The sequence below is a fragment of the Mytilus californianus genome, unplaced genomic scaffold (genome assembly GCF_021869535.1).
Source record: "Mytilus californianus isolate M0D057914Y unplaced genomic scaffold, xbMytCali1.0.p SCAF_6, whole genome shotgun sequence".
Lineage (NCBI taxonomy): Eukaryota > Metazoa > Mollusca > Bivalvia > Mytilida > Mytilidae > Mytilus > Mytilus californianus.
In genome coordinates, this window is record NW_026262712.1 from 7,308,018 (window position 1) to 7,314,067 (window position 6,050).

At 32.8% G+C, this 6,050-nt stretch overlaps 1 long non-coding RNA gene across 1 annotated transcript; it reads right to left on the minus strand.

The window, feature by feature from the left end:
• Positions 1 to 4,483: 4,483 nt before the first annotated feature.
• On the minus strand, positions 4,484 to 5,426 carry LOC127706934 (uncharacterized). The gene is made up of 2 exons (XR_007984651.1): positions 4,788 to 5,426; positions 4,484 to 4,745 (listed from the first exon to the last, which is right to left on the minus strand). It is a non-coding gene; the product is annotated as an uncharacterized LOC127706934 (long non-coding RNA).
• Between the last annotated feature and the right edge of the window lie 624 nt (positions 5,427 to 6,050).

Genomic DNA, 6,050 nt, shown 5'->3' on the forward strand with positions numbered 1-6,050 from the left:
GAGATAACAGGCCAAAACAATTACAGAAAATAATATATATATATATACATGTATATTAAAGTCAATTTCATAGGCAATCAAGAAACACAATCTTATAATTTTAAATTGTTAAAATATGTATAAGCTTGAAATATGAAGACATTAGTATTGTTTAACTTATTCAGGAAAAGATACCAGCAATGTAAACATGACCTCTCTGCCGTACATTGAAATAGTTTTTTTCCTACCTTTTTATGCCCCACCTACGATAGTAGAGGGGCATTATGTTTTCTGGTCTGTGCGTCCGTACGTTCGTTCGTTCGTTCGTCCGTCCGTCCGTCTGTACCGCTTCAGGTTAAAGTTTTTGGTCAAGGTAGTTTTTGATATTGAAGTTGAAGTCCAATCAATTTGAAACTTAGTACACATGTTCCCCATGATATAATCTTTCTAATTTTAATGCAAAATTAAGTTTTGATAGTGCGAAGTTCAGGTTAAAGTTTTTGGTTAAAGTTTTTGGTTAAAGTTTTTGGTCAAGGTAGTTTTTGATGAAGTTGATAACCAATCAACTTGAAACTTAGTACTCATGTTCCCTATGATATGATCTTTCTCATTTGAATGCCAAATTAAAGTTTTGACCCCAATTTCACGGTCCACTGAACATGGAAAATGATAGTGCGAATGGGACATCCGTGTACTATGGACACATTCTTGTTTTTGTTATCTTATGACGGTCCTACTTTTTATGTTGCTTAGAGAAGTATTCGGATGGAGAACACAATATAAAAAAAGGAGATGTGGTATGCTTATCAATGAGACAACTATCCACCAAAGTTCATATGAAGTAATTTTAAGCAATTATAAGCAACCGTACGACCTTCAACGATGACAAAAAACCCATACCGTATAAATAGTCGGCAATAAAAGGCCCCGACAAGCCAACATTATCATTGCCCATCAACAGTTTTACAATTTTTATCGACAGAAACGATTTTGTACCATTAATTAACATAAACTTCAAATACCAATACGTATATAAAAATTATCGTTGTGCTTCCAAAAAATGAACTAAAATTGTTCCGGCTCCTAAAGGATATGCAGATCATGCTTCATATATGGCACCCGTCATGTTGATTATTTATGAACAAATTCGATAAAAAATCTCATTCCGTGATGTAACATTCAAGGGAAACAGGACGATCAAGACATGCAATACTCTAAGGAACATATAGGTGGTTATCTGTGACATAACTATTACTGAATTGTAACCAACGCGTGATTTTCTCTTAGTAGCTCTTGGCGTTGTCAGATTATTTTCGATCTATGAGTTTGACTGTCCCTTTGGTATCTTTCGCCCCTCTTTTTGAAAGGATAACTTTAATTATATTACGTGGAACCCATAGGTTAATAGCTTGCTTTTAATTATCAAGGAGATCCCATTAGTTGACAGGAGTCTATCTAGAAACATGATCATTTCTTGGTCTTCTCTCGACGGCAGTAAAATCGTATCCCAAAAAAAGGCCGTTGGGCTGTTTTGGATGTATGAATTCACAGCCACGTCCGGTCAGAAAGAGAACGTTACTCCCGCCATGCCGGTGCTTTATCATGGTATGAACCCTTGCAACAACTCTGTGAGAGGACGGGCGTTGGTCAGTTACAAGGCCTAAATTCTGTCCCTTTTCCATATACCTACATTTTCAATTTGCATTCCAAATTTCCAGCGATCATCCCGGTCTATCCCCTATTGCAGGACCTAACTATTGTATTTACTTTTAATTTGTCTCATCCTGATAATGCATGAAACATTTGTTCTGGACGTTAATCAAACAGCAATAAAGTTATCCCAGAAATTGTGTGAGGACATACAAGCTCTGAAATATCGTATAAAATGGAAGCTATACAAGCTATATACAAGAGCTGCTAAAATATTTTTGCAAAGAAATGAAAAGTTTGGTAGATGCCATCATCTCTGTTATGTCAAGTTTTTGTTTGAAATCGACCATCATGGTCAATTTCTAGATGTTTAAGTCAAGATGAGAGACAAACTTAACTGTACAGTGCTATCCTTTGTTTCAAGTTCGATGCGATAGATCAGATCGATGCGTTCGACGAAGTCACCATCATCTACATAGCGGAATGTAAATATAATTCGAAGATTCTGAATGAAATTTAACTCGTATGAATAGAAAAATAGTCGACAAGCAGAAACGCAGTTGATTCCCATATAATGCCTATTGCTTGTCGAAAAGATGTCCCCCAAAGTAACAAATATGTTGTCAATGAAAATAATCAAGCATCTTGAAAAAAACAGCTTCAGAAAATTTCTGTATGAATATATAGAGTAGTTTTTTTTTACAATACGTTGATTAATTGTTCATTGCTAAATGTTCAGTGGCAAATAGTTCATGTGTATTTAGGACGATGACCATGAGCAATGGTAGGATATGCAAGGTTCTGGTCGACAGGGATGGCGGACGGGAATTTTGGACTGTCATTGGAAAATAATGGTATGTTACGTACGAACCCCTTCTTTAACGTGCAAACAGCAGCACTCGTTTACACAAAGCATCGGATTACATAGATATAAGAAGATGTAGTATGACTGCCAATGAGACAACTCTCCATCCAAGTCACAATTTGTAAAAGTAAACCATTATAGGTCAAAGTACGGTCTTCAACACGGAGCCTTGGTTCACATCGAACAGCAAGCTATAAAGGGCCCCAAAAATAAGTAGTGTAAAACCATTCAAACGGGAAAACCAACTGTCTAATCTTTTTAAAAAACCACACCAACAAACGACAACCACTCAACATCAAGTTCCTGTCCTCATTCCGCACTACCGCAAGGTTTTTACTACCGGAACGAGTAGTACCAAAGAGGACAATATATATATAAATCCCGGTCAACCCTTGGGGTCTTTTACCAAGTATGATTTATTCCTCCCTGAAACCAGATATCTGTATCTATAAAAAATTCGTAAGGGTTCCGCGGAACCCAGTGTCACGCCTACTTTTGCTGTTAATCACAGGCTCAACAAAAATGAGGAAAAAAACTAATAAAAATATTCCTCTCTATACTATCTTTTGATTGTAAGTAGCTTCTGTCCAAGTTTGGTAAAAATCCAGGATAGTTTATGAATCTAATAAATGTTTTAAAAACTTAAACTGCAGACTGTATGTAATGTTAACTGGAAGAAAAACTAAGTCCATTTATAAGTAAAACACTGAAAAAATGGAACAAAATTTTAACAAAATTGCCTTCTAGATACTAGCTTTTAATCATAAACAAGCTTCTGTCCAAGTTTGGTACAAATCCAGGATAGTTTAAGAAAGTTGTTAAAATTTTAAAAACTTTAACCACAGAGTGAATGTAATGTTAACTGGCAGAAAAACTAAGTCCATTTATAAGTAAAATACGGAAAAAATGGAATTTTTTTTTTTACAAACTTTACTTCTGGATACTATCTTAATATGATCATAAACAAGCTTCTTTCCAAGTTTGGTAGAAATCCAGGATAGTTTAAGAAAGATATTAAAATTTCAAAAACTTTAACCACAGAGTGAATGTAATGTTTCCTGGCAGAAAAACTAAGTCCATTTATAAGTAAAATACGGAAAAAATGGAATATTATTTTTACAAAATTTACTTTTGAATATTATCTTATGATCATAAACAAGCTTCTGTCCAAGTTTGGTAGACATCCAGGATAGTTTAAGAAAGTTATTAATATTTCAAAAACTTTAACCACAGAGTGAATATTTGTGGACGCCGCCGACGACGACGACGCCGACGGAATGTAGGATCGCTATGTCTCGCTTTTTCGACAAAAGTCGAAGGCTCGACAAAAAGAAGATGTGGTATGATTGCCAATGAGACAACTCTCCACAAGAGACCAAAATTTTATAAAGGATCAATACAAAAAATGTAGATTCCTTGTCTAAACCTGTATACTGTAGAATACGTTATGATATTATAAAATGTATTTTAGAATATAATTTATTTGTTTTTACATCGACTTTCTCAGCCTAGTAGACATATTTCCTTTTAGTTTATTCATACATGGTGCAAAAATCAATAAAAGAAAGAGAAAAAATGTATAGAATATACATTTATATTATTTATTATCTAAACAGCCGTCTACATTGGTAAATATATTAAAAAAACTTTACATTGTTTAGATTATATGTCGATTTTCTGAATTTGAAGATAAACGACTGTCAAGAGTTCAAATTATTATGTAATAATTTAACACGTCCCATTAAGCTAATTGATAAGGAACGCCACGATCTTAATGTGATGAAAGTTTGATAATAGAGTACTATGGGCGTCCTTTGATCCTTTATCAGAAAATGCACCCTACTACGAAACATTTGTTCTTGCGGATGTGAAAATATCTGCCAGATTTTACATTAGAGTTTAAATTAGGGCAAGGAGCTCATATAACCAGTTTAGTTATTTTACTTCCATGGTTAGGGTAAAAAACTAAAAAAACTAAAAAGTCAAGCGTTGATAAAATAAATAATAATAATCTTTATTGTCATATAAACAAATTAAACATGTTTGTGACAAACTGAAAAAAAAACTAACATACACTCATACATATAATATATATGTATATATCAATTGTTGCAAGTATATAATATAGTGAAAAATCAAAATACAAATTACAACATATTAATATACCACAAAAATTTTAACCATCGGTAAATCAAGAGTCCCCTGTCCTCAGTTCCATTGACTGTTTTAAAAACGAGCCTAAACTTTGTACCTGTTCCATTGACTGTTTTAAAAACAAGCCTAAACTTTGTACCTGTTGAAAATTTTATTGATTGAGTATGTATTGTAGTTTTTGTTTGTTAGTGCAACTCATAAAGTCAGTATTTTGAGAAGCAATTTCAGAGAAGTAATCATTTCTTACATGTTTATTTGTTTCGCAATGAAAGAAGGAGTGAAATTCATCATGTTTAACTTTAATAGGGTAAAAATAAAAATTAATTTTAACATAGAAAGCGGTGGAGCTAATTTCCTCTAAATTTCTTTCTACTAAGACCATTATAAAAAGTTCTCCGTTATTTGAAAAGTCATACATGTAGTGTCAAATGAATACTTTTAGATTTAAACATGTAATTTTTTTACATATTTTCGCACACGTGATTATCTTATTATTGAAATTTCTTAACATGGCACAAGACTTCAATTTTTACAGATATTTGCAAATTTTTAGTATTTATTAAAAATTGATCTGTTGGACACCCATAAGCAATTTAAATCGCAGGAGAGTTTTAAACTCCTTATTTGATAATAATTGATAAACTTAAGTTATGACCTTTATATACAGACCTTTATATTTTAGAAACTTTTGGAAATTTGGATCTCAGATTTGAATAGATACCTAGACCATGGAAGTATTATATTTATATATTACTTCCATACATAGACACTGCATTTGGAAAGGTTCAGAGTTATTTGAATTTGAAAAAATATTCTTGGTATCCATTCGTTAGGCTAGCATTAAGTACACAGCTTGAGGTTATGGACTAAGTATATTTTGCCTTCCAATAAAATAGACTTGTGGTTAAAGCCTATACTTAATTTTCACTTATGTTGTATATGTTGTACACTTGTATTGTGCATTGTTATATAAATCATATGTGCCTTATCCAATGAATAATTAGGATTTGGACACGTTACATGTAGTACAACAAATACAGGGGAAATTGGCCGTACCTCTGTAAAATTTCATATCCTTTAACTTTTGCTTTATCTTAATCTTGAACTCTGCTTTAATACATAAGGCCAATGTATACCAAATCGTATATGCCACATCTGTCTATATCATAGAAACTGTGATTGGTAAACAAACATAGCTGTTATGATTACACAAAAGATTCCATTGAACCACATTTGCATCTTCCTTTCTATGATACTAAAAGAGGAAATATACATGAACATACAAAGACACATAATAACGATTTCTCGATTTCTACCGATTGGATTGAGCTGCGAATGCCCATATGTTACGACATTTCATAGATCCGTCACCCATTTTGTCTGAAAATGATAAACCACTTAA